The sequence below is a fragment of the Canis lupus genome, chromosome 23 (genome assembly GCF_003254725.2).
Source record: "Canis lupus dingo isolate Sandy chromosome 23, ASM325472v2, whole genome shotgun sequence".
Classification (NCBI taxonomy): domain Eukaryota; kingdom Metazoa; phylum Chordata; class Mammalia; order Carnivora; family Canidae; genus Canis; species Canis lupus.
The window spans coordinates 19,067,751-19,084,971 of NC_064265.1; the positions used below are offsets into that span (position 1 = coordinate 19,067,751).

General features: G+C 36.0%; 1 long non-coding RNA gene across 3 annotated transcripts in view; it reads right to left on the reverse strand.

Annotated features, from left to right (window-relative positions):
- The window catches only part of LOC112668630 (uncharacterized), a 152,641-nt gene that overhangs the window by 15,353 nt on the left and 120,067 nt on the right, over positions 1–17,221 (reverse strand). The window lies entirely within an intron of this gene.

Consider the following 17,221-nt stretch of genomic DNA (forward strand, 5'->3'; position numbering starts at 1 on the left):
CAGTTTTGTGCTCTCCATTTATTTGAAGTGTATAAGGTAATTCACAAGTGCCCTTGTGTGGTGTTCCACCACAAGGATACAAACAATATTTCGAATTCTACCTCTGCCAAGTGACTACATTTAAGAAGCAGTATTATTCCCTCTTTGCATGAAGGTAGTGCTGTTAAAACACCTAATAAACATCTAGGAGGTGATGAGTGCATAGTGATTGGCTTGAATGAAATTGACTTGTGAAATGACTTCTTTAATGGCCACATGAGCAGAAGAAAACTAAATTTCCATTCCTTCCTATCTCTATGCTTACCTACAAAAGAAGAAAATCTTACAAACTTCTTGTCAGTTTGAAATCCCTGGTGCAATAGAACTGCAATAAAGTAAGATATAAACAGTTGGTTCATTAGTCTCCAATACTTCCTAAGCTATAGACACATGTAAAAAATGATGTAATTATTACAAACTTTTTTCACACCATTGAGAGAACAGGGACCTGAGAAAATGTAATCACCAATACTAATAGTGAATTATTTAAATAAAATACTATCATCTGTGATTTCATCCTGGATTGTATCTTTTAAATCAATTGTACTAAATGAGATTTAAGAAAAAAAAATATTTGTGGTAGGTTTCCCACTTCCAAATTTGCTTTCATTTAATTTAGAAATATGCAGCTGTTATTAACAACTGTTTTTTAATCTTTGTTAAAATCTCCAAGTAACACAGGTGCTGTCCTCTCAGGTAAATCAGATGAGATCTTGAAGAGGCTTACCAGTTACCTGCTGTCAGCAATTTTTAAAAAGCCACCAAAAGACGGCGCTGTAACTTAGTGCTGATTGCTCTAGAAATATACTGACAATTGAGATTATTTACTCAGCAGCCTCTTGCTAGAGTAATATTAGATAATAGTACTCAGTAGATGGGGTTGCTTTTATATAAAGCATAGAGAATTTGGGTGTGAGAGTCACACACACATGGGTTACAACACCATCTATATTTTGTTCTTGGCTGACTTCAGCCATGCAAGTTAATTGGAAGTCAGGCTTCTAGGGAAGCTTCTAAGAGACTGATCCTTCTAATGAAAACAACTATAAACTGCGACCAAAATTGAAATCAATTGCCTTCATCCTCTGGAAAGTAAAAAAAAAAAAAAAAAAAAAAAAAAGTATATCTTGTAGGGGAAATGAAACTTGGGAGAAGTGACTGGCATAATAAAATTTCCCATTTATTATAGCTTTTGCCTGTGGGCAGACAAGAAATAAAATATGGCAAGGGGCAACCTAAATTCTAGCAGGAAACCCGTCATTTTTCTTTCCCAAAGAATCAGTTAAGGACATCAGCCATTTGAAAGCAAGGAAAAAATCCTAGAATGGAGAATGCCAGAGAACAGAACCTTCAAATTCTGAACATATGCTATGTTCAAGTCTCTTGGCTATCCCTAAATTATGTATTTGTGGGAGAATCTCAATGCAAATTACAGCTAATGTTACAGGAAATGAACCAAGATATGATCTGCCACCAACCATACATAAGACAGAATTTTTGGGTTGAGTCTAATCCAGTTAATCCAGTTGATTTCTTTTTTTTTTTTTTAAGTTTATTTATTTAAGTAATCTCTACACTCACTGTGGGGCTTGAACTCATGACCCTGAGATCAAGAGTCACATGCTCCTCTGACTGTGCCTGCCAGGTGCCCCTAACCAAGTTGATTTCTAAAACAAAAATATCAGCACTCTTTGAAAGAATAACAAAATTTAGAGTCTTCCTAATGTAATACTCACAATGATAAGGATAGAATCCCAAACAATCAAAATATACAAAAACCAAGAAGTAGAACTCATTCGCAAGAGAAAATATAATCAAAAGAGGAAAACTCCAGCATAATTCAAATGTTACAATTACTAAGTAATGATTTCAAAACTTTTATAATAGATATAAGTAAAGAAAAGATACAAAGGAAAATATCACAATGATTGAAAAGATAGGACATTGAAAAATTGAAATGATTTAATAGCAGAATTGAGATGACTGAAGAAAGAACCAATGTGCTTGTATTTTGCTCTTTAAAATATACTAATAAGAAAATTGAAGGGTTTCTGGATGGCTCAGTTGAATAAGTGTCTGCCTTTGGCTCAGGTCATGATCTTGGAGCCCTGGGATTGAGCTGTGTGTGCCCTCCCTTTCCATCTGTCTCTCTCTTCTTGTGCCCTCTCACTCTCTATCTCTGTCAAATGAATGGACAAAACCTTAAAAAAAAAAAGAAAGAAAGAAAGAAAGAAAGAAAGAAAGAAAGAAAGAAAGAAAGAAAGAAAGAAAGTTGAAAGACAAGCCACAGGATGGAAAACATCACATATTCTGTAATATAAATATTACATATCTGCAATTTGACAAAAGTTTTCTATTCTGAATACATGAAGAGTTAGCTCTTAGAACTCAATAAGAAGACAAATAAAAAATGGGCCAAAGACTTCGATGGGAACTTTAAAGGAAAAGACATACAAATGGCTGCTAAGCACATAAAATAGTGCTCAGAAAAATTAATCATGAAGAAATTGTTCATTAAAGCCACAATAAGATATACAACATTAAAAGATGAATAATACCAAGTGCTGGCAATGTGCTCATTTCAGCAGCACATATACCAAGTGCTGAAGCGACTAGAGCTCTCATGTTCCTAGTGAGAATGCAAAATGATGCACACTTTTTGGAAAGTTGTTTGACAAGTCCTTCTAAAGTTAAACATGAACTTACCTATCCCACTGTACATTGTACATTGTGCATTCTATAGCTATTCCATACCTAGCTACTCATCCAAAATAAATAAAAATCCATTACCACACAAAACTCATGTGCAAATTTTCATTATGTATCTATTCACAATAATCAAAAACTAGAATAGGTAAATGGAGAAACAAATGCCAAATGCAGTAAACACATATGATGGAATACAAAATAAATGGATTAAAAGAAATGGATTCTTGGGGTGCCTTAGTGGTTCAGTCAGTTAAGTGTCTGCCTTCAACTTGGGTTGTGATCTTGGGGTCCTAGGATCGAGCCCAGCATCGAGCTCCCTACTCAGTGAGCTGGGGTGTCTGCTTCTTCCTCTTCCCCTCCCCTCCTTGTGCTAGCTCTCTCAAATAAATAAATAATCTTAAAAAAAAGAAATAGACTCCTTTTTTCTCCAACAATATGTACAAATATCAAAACTCTTATACTGAGAGAAAGAGGACAGTTACAAGAGTGCATACTCCATGATTCCATTATATGATTTTGGAAAATGAAAACTAATCTACATTGACAAAAATATTAGTGGTTGCTTGGAATTGGGAAGGGAGGAGAGATAGTCAGCAAAGAGGTAAAAAGACATTTTTTTAATGATGAAAATATTCTCTATTTTTATTATGATGGTTTTATGACCTTACATCATTAATAATATGAATGGCATTTTTAAATGTCCTTTTCCACTCAATTTTTTTTAAAAAAACGCAAATCTAAACAATGAAATACAACCCTACATCCACTGAATTGGCAAAATTAAAGGTTGATGATGGTCCAGAAATCGTGAGAACCAATCTCACATACATCATAAATCAGTGCAGGCTTTCTGAATGACAAATTGGCAGTAGCTATACAAACTGAAAATGAACAGATCCTTTAACCCAGCAATTCTACAGCTAGGAATATACTTTTAAGATTTTACCATTATACATTTACAAAGATGTTAACTGAAGAGTTTGTAACATCACAAATTTAAAACAACATAAATGCAAGTCAAAAAGAGACTAGCTATATAAGGTATGACATATAAGTGATGGAATTCCATTTAACTACATTTTTTTAATGTGGTTCATTAATATACGTTAAAATGAATAGATTACTAAACTATGTTATTAAGTAAAAAGCAAAAACAAAGCCCACAAAATTCATATAGTATGATATAATTTGAGTAAACTGAAAGAGATCTATATATATGGGGGAGTGGATGTGTGAGTGGACATATATGCATACAAATATACTGCATGTAATCTTCTAGACATGCAAACTGACCTTTGTGGATACTTTGCAACAATGGTACTACTGACAATAGGAGAGGGGTTCTGGATTAATAAATCAACCTATATTCCAAGTCACAAAGTTTTATTCCTAAACTGTCTTCAAATGATTTGAATACTTTTTAGTTTTAAGATGTTAACTCATATGTAATTTATTATTGTATATGCTAGCAAGGAGGGATTCAATTTTATATGCATAACTATATTCAGGATGTTATATTTTTGTCATTCAAAATTTCTACTGAATTTTAAATTTTAAAAAAGATTTTATTTATTTATCAATGAGAGACATAGAGAGAGGAAGAGACATAGGCAGAGGGAGAAGTAGGCTACCTGCGGGGAGCTTGATACGGGACTCGATCCCAGGACCCCCGGATCATGACCTGAGCCAATGGCAGATGCTCAACCACTGAGCCACCCAGGTGTCCCTGAATTTTAATTTTTTTAAAAAAGATTTTATTTATTTATTCCTGAGAGAGACAGAGACAGAGACAGAGACAGGCAGAGGGAGGAGCAGGCCCCATGCAGGGAGCCTGACGTGGGACTGGATACCGGGACTCCAGGACCACGCCCTGTGCTGAAGGCAGGCGCTAAACCGCTGAGCCACCCAGGCGTCCCTGAATTTTAATTTTTAAAATATTTCTTGAATCTCTTTTTTAATTTTTAGAAGCTATTTTTTCTGTTTTTTAAAGATCATTTTATTCTCGCTTTATGAATATATTGCCTTACTAAGTCTTCTTTGATTTAATTCTTTGAGAATTCTTTGATTGCAGATCAAAGGATTGCAGATTGTGAATAGATATATCATGAACATTTGCATATGAGTTTTGTGTGGTAATAGATTTTTATTTATATTTTTTATTTTTATTTATTTTTGATGAATAGTTAGGTATGGAATAGCTATAGAATGCACAATGTATAATGTACAGTGGGATAGTGTAGGTTCATGTTTAACTTTATCTTTTTAAAGATATATTTATTTATTCATGAGAGACACAGAGAAAGAGGCACAGACATAGGTAGAGGGAGAAGCAGGCTCCCCACAGGGAGCCCGATGTGGTACTGGATCCCAGATCCGGGGATCACTCCCTGAGTTGATGTGCTCAGCTGCTGAGTCACCCAGGTGTCCCCATATTTACCTTTAGAAGGAACCAGCAATTTCTTTGGTTGCATTCTTTGAGAATGCTAATTAATATTATATAAATGTTTTCTTGGGTCAGGTTGTCAGTCTCTTTATTGTAATCCAGGCTTTCCTCAAGTGGCCTTGGCAATCCAATCACAAGTGTAAATGATGGAAGCTTGGCTGTTAGCTGTGGGGACTTGGGTGGAGCTTGTCATTGGCGGGCTTCTCAGAGGGAGCAGGTAGGGAAGCATCTCTTATGATCCTGGTGTCCATTCCATATGCCAGAGTGGTAAGAGTTTTCATCTAAGTCATTTTCACCCATTTACAATGTGTATGTCGAGGGGAACGTGGGTAGCTCAGTGGGATTCTGCTGGGAAGGTTGCCCTTTCCACGATGTTGGAGCTCCTCAGTGTGCATTCAAGGCAGTGGTTTCCTCCACTTGCTTTCACTTGTCATCACTCTTGACTCATTTTTGAATTACCGTGATGAACAGACGTTTTTATCCGCTATATCACTCCTTTCATTCTCTTTACTCTTATGAGCTTTATATCCTTACTGTGACTTTAATGTGAAGGGGTGGAAGGTAAGTGTACTTTCTCAATGAATCATCTTTACCTGGAAACCAAAGAACTAATTTTTGAGCAAAGAAAATTTGGCTGTCATCTTAGATAGAACTGTCATGTGGTGGTGAGAAGAACTGAAAAGGAAAGATTTTTTGAAAGAAGGGACTGGAGCAATAGTGAAACTGCCATTGTATTGGGAATGTTGCTGGAAACCCATGGAGGATAGTTTGTATTGATGAGAGTAAAATCCAAATTTTTAAGTGTATGATGAGTTAATGGTGTCCACCCATGAATGGAAACTTTTCATTGAAAACCTGACTTCTGACATTTCTCTTTGAATCATTTCTAGGTATTGCCTCTATCTTTCATTAGACCTTCCAGATATTGATCTTAAGATTATTTTTCTATTTTTATTTTTGCACAGTATATAGCAAAATGCACCTTATTTCCAAGTTCTTTTTTTTTTTTTAAATTTAAGCCTTAAATGCTTTTTTTGTAGGGTATTTATTTATTTATTATTTATGATAGTCACAGAGAGAGAGAGAGAGAGAGAGAGGCAGAGACACAGGCAGAGGGAGAAGCAGGCTCCATGCACCGGGAGCCCGACGTGGGATTCGATCCCGGGTCTCCAGGATCGAGCCCTGGGCCAAAGGCAGGTGCCAAACCGCTGCGCCACCCAGGGATCCCTATTTCCAAGTTCTATTTTGTCGTCTGCTACTACTACTACTACTACTACTACTACTACTACAATAAGATAAGCCTATTTGATGCAGCTAGGACTCACTATCCCCACTTTCCCATTAGAATCCCCATCACACACAAGCTAACTAGGATGGCACTCTTATCCATCTTGTTCCAGCCTCACAAGGGAGAACAGATAAAGAGTGAGACGATGGAGAAAGAGTGATTATAGGGGTAAATACATCAGAGTAATAACATGATTATAATCTCCTTAAGGGCCTTATAAGAGTCTTGTATTTCTTCATACCCCTAAGAACTTAACAAACACAATAAACCAATTAAACAGAATTCAATTGAGTGGAGCATTCTCTAACTCTGTAGTACTTAAAGCACCTAAATAATCCTCTCAGCACACCTACAAGGCAGGCAATTATAAACGTTCCTCATCCTAGGAACTAAAAAAGGCAGAAGCAGAACACACAGATCTTCTATTTACTGAGGCTACCCTGTACATCCTGTTCCTGGCTTTAGCTGAAAGTATTAAATAACCATTGCTTTATTTTTACCGACTCCTTTCACAGATATTTATCGAGTACCCATCATATGCCAACCTCTGCTCTCGGCACTGAGGATACAACAGTGACCAAAGCTGACAAATCCTTGTTCTTATAGGAATAACATTATATTTGGATATAGATGATCTACGTGACACCCAAATGGCAGTTTATTAAAAAGTCAAATTAATTTAAATTCTTCTATTTTGGAGAAAAAAAGATTCATTGATCCCTGGATAGAGACGAATCTGTAAAATCATATGTGCTTCTATAGAGAAGAATCCATAGAAGAATCTATAAAACCATACTCATGATCACAGGTTGTGGTGCTTTCTGTGCAACGCTGCCATGGCTGGTGACCTGGGCCAAGCAAAGACACCAAGTCTGCTAACAGACATCAGATCAACCATCCTAGAGAAAGGCAAAATGGCTGAGCTAAGTGAACCATATTATAGGCTCCATCCTTCAGGCTGTTCATGGTGTTTAGCAGTGAATCAACCATTCATACATCTTTTGTGGCTCTAGCTGCTAGAAAACAAAGACAGTCGTGGTTGACTTGGAGTGTTGCTCAGTTCTCCACATGGAGCAATATGCAACCTACTCTTGAAGTACAGTGTAATTCAAAGTGACTGTGAGACCACAAGAACAGCCAAAATTTTTCTTCTATCCTTCTGAAAGCTATTTGATTTTTCTCTTCCTTGCAACCTTACAAAGGTTATCAATGTAATAATATCTACTGTGTAATGCAAATTAAATCAGAATTGTTCAAGAGCCTTCTTTTGCTGCATATCTTATAGTCTTCCTCCTTCTCAGAAATGTTCAGATTTAAGGGGAACCAACTACATATAACCAGAAATACTTTTAAAAGAATCTTATATTTTTCTTCCATATCCTTTTAATTTGTGCCAGTCATAACATAGCCTAACACAATTAACTCGTAAAATATAGTCACTCTACAAATCATACCAAGTAACTTTTATTTTTATATTTATTGTGTTTACTTTAAAAAATATGAAACCATAAATCAAAAATAATAGTTATCTTACAAAACCCAAATGTCGTCCTGTTCATTTGGTTCCCAATCATGGCAGAAATAAATAAGGAGATAGGAGGAAAAATGAATCAGATCTATACAGTGTGATGCATTCACTTTCTCCATTTGTCTTATCATGTCAGCTCATACTCTGCAAAAATGTTGCTATTAAATTGTAAGGAGGAATATCTGTCAATATAATCTTGGAGGCAACTACAAACAAATTTAATCAACTGAGAACAAGGGTGACTAATAAACTCCAATGAGAATTAAGAAGCTGTTCAAGAAACAGAATAAACATTGATGTATTGCTTGAGAATATGACTCTTGCTTTCCTGAAAAGTCTATTCATATCATGCTCTTTAGATGTCTAGATTTTGGCAGCAGCTCCCAGAAACCAAGTGGAGGTAATCACATAAGCAGAATGTAGTAATTTCATCACCCATGGTGGAGGAGCAGTCAGGACTTGAAGACTGGTGTTACATGCAGAGCAGACAAAAGAACAAGAAACAGAGGAGAATGAAAGCTGTTGAGGACGTGTTCTCTCATTTCTTTTTGCTTGCTGGTTCACACCATCTGTTTCCTGTCTATAGGGAATGAATAGTGTAATTATAATGGGAATTAGGTGGGCAAAGGGAATAGCTTGTGTGTTCTAGTTAGAATAAGCTTCCTGCTATGTTAGATGCTGGAGAGCGGGATTCTCTCCTATTGTACCATATTCAGAAGCATTAAATCATATCTTTAGACAATTGGACAGGTCTATATGAGGTTCAGAGACTTACAAAGAGACCTTGGAGTAGCACACACTTGAGGGAAGACCATCTGATGGAATGGGATTCCCCAAACATTCCAGATTCACAGCGGAGACAGTGTGGTCACTGAAAAAAAGACTGGTAAAATGAAGAAAACCTCTGGCAGAGTGGACCAATTTAAGAGTCAAGGCAGAATTTACAAGGAGACAGTGATTTCAAGTATGATGTAAGACTATGACTCCCACCCCACCATCTCTATTCCCATTGGTTAGGAGTATACTGTGGGCAGGAGAAAAATGATGCATAGAGCAGTCTTCCTCAAACTCTAGAGAACATAAGAATCAATTGGAGATTTTGTTAAAACATAGGTTTTGATTCAATGGTCTGAGATAGAGTGGAGGGAAACTGAGATTCAGCATTTTTAACACCTCTCAGGTACTGATACATGGATTCCACTCGGAATAGTAAGGGTCAAGTGACTTTTTGTGTCACTTAGGATAATAGCTGTAATGTGTGAAAGACTTCTAATAAAGAGCATAAGGGACCTTCCTTGGACTGAAGGGCCATAGGGAACCATTAGCCCAACAGGGGTCACCAATGCAGAGGATAACTGCACTGCCAAGGGTAGTTCATTGAAGGTCTGTAGGAAGCAAAATGGTCACAACCTCAAGACTTTGTATGAGACTGACCTGAGTTAGAGTTCTGAATCTACCATTTTCCTAGCTATGTAATCCTAGGCAAGCTGTTCAACATCTCTGAGACTATTTGCTCATCTGTAAAACATTGGCAATAAGTATCTACTTTCAAATGGATGTTGTGAGGTTTAATGAGATAATATAAATATAGTCTGGATCTACTTAGTGCACAGAAAATTTAGATGTTGGTTACTTATCTTTGGACTCTCAGCTCCATTCCCAACTTTCCTGCCTCAAAGCAGTATCACCCAGACTCCCTTGCCAGCTAGTTTGTGGTTAGCCTCTGCTCACCATTGGGATATATTGGTGAAAGAATAAAAGGTAGGAGAAAGGATAAGCCATTCTTCCTTTGCTTTTGTCTCTGGAAGTGGCAGTAGCAGAATCCCCAAAGCCTCAGAAACATGGGCTCATTGATTCTGATTGCAACAGCTGTAACATGGCAAGCAACTCTAGGTGACTGCCAGGTGCTACATTTGTGGCATGTTTATGGCAGCTGTAACAGCAGATATAAACAACTATGGGTTCCAGAAGTCTCAGCAGCAATTCCAACAGCATCAGCAAGACTGGGCTCCAGGGCTCCTGCAGAGTCAGCAGGAGTGCAAACTCCTGGCTTCCTGCAGAGCAACAGTGGTGGTTTTGATAATATCTATGATGCTAATGACACCCTGGCACCCTTAGCAGCACAGCCCATGTGGGTTCCACAAAACAGCACTGACCCTATTGTCTCTCTAGCTCTGGAGATATACTAAACTAGATAGTAGTACCTGTAGGCTACTAATCTCTGAATAACATCTCGCCTTTTCCCTCTGATTTCCCAGTCCTTCCAACAATTTTATGTATAATTCCCTTTGTTAAAGTCCTTCTGTTTGAAATAACTAGAATGACTTCCATCTTCCTGACTAGACTGACAGCTATCATTATCATTATTATTAACAGTAGCAATTTTGGGAGTGAGGTAAGCAAGGGGAGTTGCAATGGCTACTGAATCTTTGTCAATAGGAAATATGCACCTTAAACACATTCTTGTTTCCTCTTCAATGACCTTCCCTTAACACACATATTTAGATACTGTAATTCCAGGACTTCTCATTTTAATGATAGATATTTGAAATCAAACATATAATGTTAGATTTAAATTAATAGAAAGATTGACAGAGTTGAGAAAGTGTCTCAAAAATTAATGAAGGAATACAAAATCTTAAATGGAATTTTAGAACTACTCAAGAGCTCAAAAATACAAATAATGAGTTTCAGGGAGAGAAAACAAGAAAAAAAGGGAGGAAATTAAAAAGAAATAACATAAGAAAAATTGGCAGATCTGAAGGATAACAGTTTCTAGTTTATGAGTTCCTTGAGAGCCCAGATCAAAGAATGAAGAAACAATCATATAAACAACATTAAGGCATATAATCATTCAACTGTAGGAAATCCAGTTAAAGAGAATATTCTGAAATCTTACATGAAGAGAGCAAATTACATACAAAAGTGAGGAATTATGATGATAGTGAGATTCTCAAGAACAATACTCAAAGCTAGAAAACAATGGAATAAAACACTTGAAAGTTGAAGTGATAATAATTTTGGAACTTATTATAATTTTATATAATAAATATTAAATATAACAATATTTATTACTTCATGCAGATAGCTAAATTATAAATCCAATATATGACTTTTTTTGGCACACAAGATCTCAGAAATTATTCTTTCTATTGCTCCTTTCTAGAAAGCTACTAGAGGTTGTAGTCCAACTAATCAAGAGAGTAAAACAAGAGAAAGAAACATGGGATCTAGGGGAAATATATTCTCTTAGTTTGTACTGTCCAGAACTTGGCTCTGAGTCAGGGATTAAGGGCAGAAAGGGAATGAAGGAAGGAAGTGAGACAGGAAAGAAAAAGTAACTGATACGGGGCATGTTAGCAAACAAGGTGCCATTGAGGGCCATCAGAGCTTGATCCTTCTGGGGAAATTCTGAGACACAGTGTGAATCACATGACCCAGAATTATCCCCCTTGAAGAATGAAGAAGATAGGTTTAATAGGTTTATACCCATCTTGCCAGGCTTTTACTAACAGCTATTTCCAAGGGATGCTAATTTCCATGCACTTTTAATGTGGTTACATGAGTGGGCAAAGCAGGCCCTAGAGGACAAAGCCTTCAGGAAAAGAAATGCGGCGCTAGCAGCTAGAAGTTGGATGGATACATTCTTAAGTACAAGGGGCATCAGCAGTGACACATATCACTTCAAAGCACATTCTATTGCTGGGAATGAACCATTTGGCCTCACATGAATGCAAAAGAGCCTGGGATATGTAGCCTCTGGCTGGGGAGTCACTTTCCCCTGACAATTTCATATCCTGAGCAATAGGCAGTAAGGAAAATGTAAATCATTGGTGAACATCTACCTCTGCCACTTGTGATTTCTGTTTTTACCTCCTGAGAGCCACTAACAAGAACAAGTGCCACTAGGAGGCTTGTGATGTCTTCCTTGCTATTAGTTTTTCCCTTCTAAATTGATTCTGTTTCATGAGGAGATATAACTAATGACATAGCACTTATTGCCCTAAGTTCTAGTTAGCTCCAAGAAAAGTCTATATGAATCTCAGAAATCCATCAAATCCAACAAATATTTATTGAGTTCCTTCTTTGTTGTAGACCATGAAAATTATAAATAGAATACTCTGTCACCTTTTAAATTCTAATGCTGGTAACTAATAATGCCAAGTGGTGTCTGACATTGCTGTCATACTATATTTAGCTTCATGTGTCTCAGGACATTTTGTCTGACATAGGTGATAACTAATGATCAAGACAATAGCTCAATTTTCAGCAAAGTATCTAAAATCTCCTATGTAGGAAATCTACTCATCTCCAATACTTGGATCAAGTGCCATCTCTTTACTGAATCTGCTCCCAGAAATTTCAATCGCAATAACTAACTCCTTTCTGAGTGTCCCCATTATATTCTATAGAGAATTATAGAAAAGGAATCCTGGATTGTATGTTAGTGATAATTTTGCCTCAAAATTTTTCTCAGAAGTATATAAGCTTCTCTAGAGTAGAAACTTAACAGTTCTTCACTGTATTCTCAGCACCTATCATAAAGTGTATATAAAATGTGCTTTCATATGGATTATGAACCACTGAAATAGGATTCACTAGTTCCTTCAATTTTTATAACCTCTGGAATCAAGCAGTGACCATTGTTAAAAATTTACCTAGATCTCACTGCTGGGCATAGTCTTAGAAAGAATTATATTTTTAAAGGTCTTTTGCAGGTATCTCTAGAGAATCTCCTTTATAAGCTATTTTATTTAGTTGCTAGTGCCATTCATCTATAGATGTTCGATAATTGATAATAAATGGTAGATGATGGATAATAATGATGATGATGATATTGGATACTTTTGGTTTAGCAAACTAGTAGGTGTGCACAGAAAAATCATTCCATAAGAATTAGTGATGTACTAGAAAAAGCACAGGATCTCATTCTAAGGATTCAGGTCCTTACTCCTCTCTTACCATCTGTGCTTATTTCACCATTGTAAACCATTTAACTCTCTCCAGCTCTGCTTCCACTTCCAGAGAATGTGGAAGATAACTGTTTATACAGTGATGGTAAGAATTGCAACACTGTAAATATTTTTAATTATGCAAATAGTGCTCAAATGTATTTAGCTCCAGGAGCTTCGAGTTCTATCATAAATCAACATAAGAAAGACAAATAGCTCTGTAGGGAAATCTGCAAAGGGTATGAGCAATCAGGCTATTTAAAATATACAAATGGCCAAAACCACTAGGAAAAGATACCCAATCTCACTCAAAATTGTAAAAAGGCAAATCTAAACAAATCTATTTTTCACCAAATAGATTGAAAGAGCGTTAATAATTTTATAATACCTAAGTGTCCAAGAAGAAGATCTGAAGAAGGAGCCATGTCTAAACAATAGTGAAAGAAACAAATAATGTAAAGGAAAAGTTAGCATAGCTATAAAGGACCAGGTTTTTAAAAATTATGTACCTTTGATTCACAATTCTACTGCTACAAATTTATCTTATGGAGATACTCAGAAATGAAGACATATGTACAAGTTTATTCATAATATAATTGATAACAAATGCTGCCAGCAATTTAAATGCCTATCAACAAGGGAGAGCTTAAATAATGGTTCTTGCAAACAACAAACTATGTTTTCCTCAGACATTCAAAAACAATTATTTATCTCTGCCTGTGTGTATAGGTTTGTGATAATATTAACTGCTGACACTGATTCTAGAATTTCAGTGTCTTAACACAATGAAATTGATTTCTTGCTCATGTTCTAGCCCAGTGAGAGTGCCCAAGACAGGAGCAGGGGAAGGGGTCAAGGGGATGGACTCCTTGCAGTCCTTCGCACATCAGGCTGATGGAGGCTCTGCCATCATCAATACCTGGTTTTCACGGTCAGTAACATTCAGTTAGCACATAGGAAATGAGGGGAGGCTCATGCATGGATATTTTTATGGAATGGATACAGAAGTGACACACATCACTTTAACTCACATTCCACTGGCCAGAACTCACTCAGATGGCCACTCTTAACCCCTAGGGAGTTTTGGAAATGTAGTCTGGCAGTGACTCCAGGAAGGAGAGGAGATGGGTTTGATGATGAAGACCAACTCATAAGATGTGCATGATGGCTTAAAGTCAGTCAACTCATACACAGAGAGTTAAAAGAAAAATGCAGTATGCAGAACAGCATATGAATGTGCATGTGTGTATATGAATATATATTTATTTCCCATTTCTTTAGATTTTTAAATAGAGTCTTAGAAAAGCATAAACCAGTATGTATATTCTGTTTTCTAAATGGACACTCAAGAAAATAATAACTGATTGTTTTGATGAGAGAGACTAAGGTTGCAGTGAAGAAAGAGGATTTACTCCTTCTTTTTGGTTAAATTTTTAAAAATTATGTGTGCATGATTTGTGTTTTAAAAACTACTTTAAGCAATGACAAAAATATCCAACTGTATATATTTTACTACTATCCATGTCTTAGATAAAACATGATTTGGTGATAAACTGAAGCCACATTTGACTCATGGAAAATGCTTCTTAAAATGTTGAATGACTGGGGGGAACCTGGGTGGCTCAGTGGTTGGGTGTCTGCCTTTATCTCAGGTCATAATCCTGGAGTCCTGGGATCAAGCATCACATCAGGCTCCCTGCTCAATGAGGAGTCTGCTTCTCCCTCTGATCCTCACCCTGCTCATGTTCTGTTCTCACTCTCTCTCTCTCTCTCAAATAAATAAATAAAATCTTTAAAAAATGTTGAGTGATTGAAAGAATGAATTAAGAACAGACTGTATAAATAATATGAACATACTAGGAATTTAACTATGGGAAGAATCCATAGGCGTTGTAGTTGTCATGACTTGAAGGATATAGGATATAAACTGGGTCTTAAAGTATGCCTTAATTTGGAATAATCAACCTTGTGTATACCAGAGCAGAGTAATAGACAGCAAGAATATTCAAGTATTAGAAGATTAAGAAAAAAAAGGCAGAGGCAGCCTCCTGTATTTCTGAAACCATTTTGTGTTCACCCAGTTTAAATTGGCTTTACTTGGTTTCTTCTTTCACAGATTTTAGAACATTATATCCTGCTGTGTTGTTTTATTTTTCTGGCCCTCGATATGGCCCCAAGATTTTTCATTCTTGTTCTGTTTTCTGGATGCCTGCTCATTTGTTATTTCTCAACACTCCCTGGGTTTCTACTACCTCTTATAAGAGATTTCATGTTTTTATGGACGTCATCTTTCTGTGGCCCATTACCAAGAAAGGGCTTTGGGATTTCTGCTTTCACTGTTTTCTCTTACTTCCAAGCCTCCTGCTTATAATCATGTGAGTAATGCAATTTTACTGATGGAAGTATATTTTCCTTCACTCCAGAAACCTTTGTTTTGTGTACCATAGTTAAAAAAATATGTACAGAGTTATGACTATTGTATTTTATCAGCCAGAAGTAAGAACATTATATGGGGAGGAACAGGTGGCTTATAAAAGATATTATACTGCTTTCTGCTTTTGCTCTATATCCTGCAGGTAAACTGACTGATATTTTAATTTCCTCAGACTCTTTTGAAAGCTCTCTAAATGAATGTTCTGAAGAAAATATATAACTTTGGTTATCATACTTTATGGTTATTACTGTGTACACATTAAATGTGAATTAATGCAATAAAACAGTGCATTTCACATAAAAATACTATGAATTTCACTGCTGCCCCTGACATAGCACATGTATCAATGTAATTATGGGTTACAAATCTTTGTCAAGAGAGGGAGTAACATTTATTTGATATTCACTTATTGTAAGAATTCAGAACAAGCAATGCACTTTGATACCACGCTTGTACCTATTCTGTTCCCTTTACCCGAGGTTCCTTTTATAAAATTAGCATTTGCTTTAGACATAGCTTTAATTTGATAACAGGTGGTAACATGGGAGATACTTAGCAAAGACTGGTGCCAGTGAAAATTCACTTGCCACTAAATATGGATGAGTAATTCTCATCACTTAAATGAGAGTCTGCTGTCTTTTCCAGCTATCATCAATTTTAACAAAGTATCGTATAGTTTTAATATTAAATTAGATAGATAAAACAATATATACATCATAGCAAGTGGTTAGATGTTAGCTATTGTCTACAAAAGGCACTAATAATTAGTAAATGCATTCACGGAGGTTTAACTGGAACTTTTATATATTTGTCTATTAATTACACTTTAAATCAACTAGTTAAACTTGATTAAAAATCAATAGATTTTACCATAAATGAATTTCACACATTTTAAAGAAAAAATAGCTAAGGTAATATTTAAATCTATGAACTATAATATTACTTTAAAAGATGATTCTCTAGATTCAAATTCTATGAAAGAATTTCTCCACATTTCCTATAGCATCTAGCACAGGTAGATGCTGATTAGTACAGATTGTCACGATTTCTCAGCATTCCTTATTCTTATTTCCTGCTATGGCTATTATACACTGCCCAAACTTAGTTACTTTGAGTCTGAAAATTAGAGTGTATATGTCTGTATGTCCTACAAAGAAAGAACTATAATGTATTTACACCAGAAACTGTTTTCTCTGATGATGTTTCTCCATGTAAGTTATTGCTATATACTTCATCTTTGCTAATAGAACATCCCCTTATGTTCAGAAATTAGAAAGAGAAGACTTGATTTCAGGGAAGGTGCACCCAGTCCCTGGTCAAGAATGTGCATGAATCCAGTTCTGGACAATGATCAACCTAGCACCTTGACATTGCTGAGTCTGGAATTAACCTGCAGCTACTTGCCTCCAGATTTCTTAGTATATGAGAAAAGTATGAGTTTTTTTATTTTACACATTATTGATAGTTTTGTTTTTCTGCTATTTTTTTATTTGAGTGCCTATTAAAACTTTATGTTCATTGACATAAGTCGAAATCAGTCAGATGAGTTGTGTACTTTTTTTTTTTTTAGCAGTATTCAGATGAGTCAGTTTGGATGTGACCTTGGGTTCAACAAAGGCTGAGGTATTACCAGTTAACTACAATAAAGAGAGGAGGGAATAGGGGAGTTAAGGATGTTAAATAAAAGATTATAATGAGAATTTTGGAATCTAAGCAAGATGAAGAGGAAGTGAACCTGAGAGGAAGGTCATACGATGTCATAGTAGGTCTTTTTTTTTCTTTTTTTCATAGTAGGTCTTAATGAGACTAGAGAACTCTTGCAGTGGGC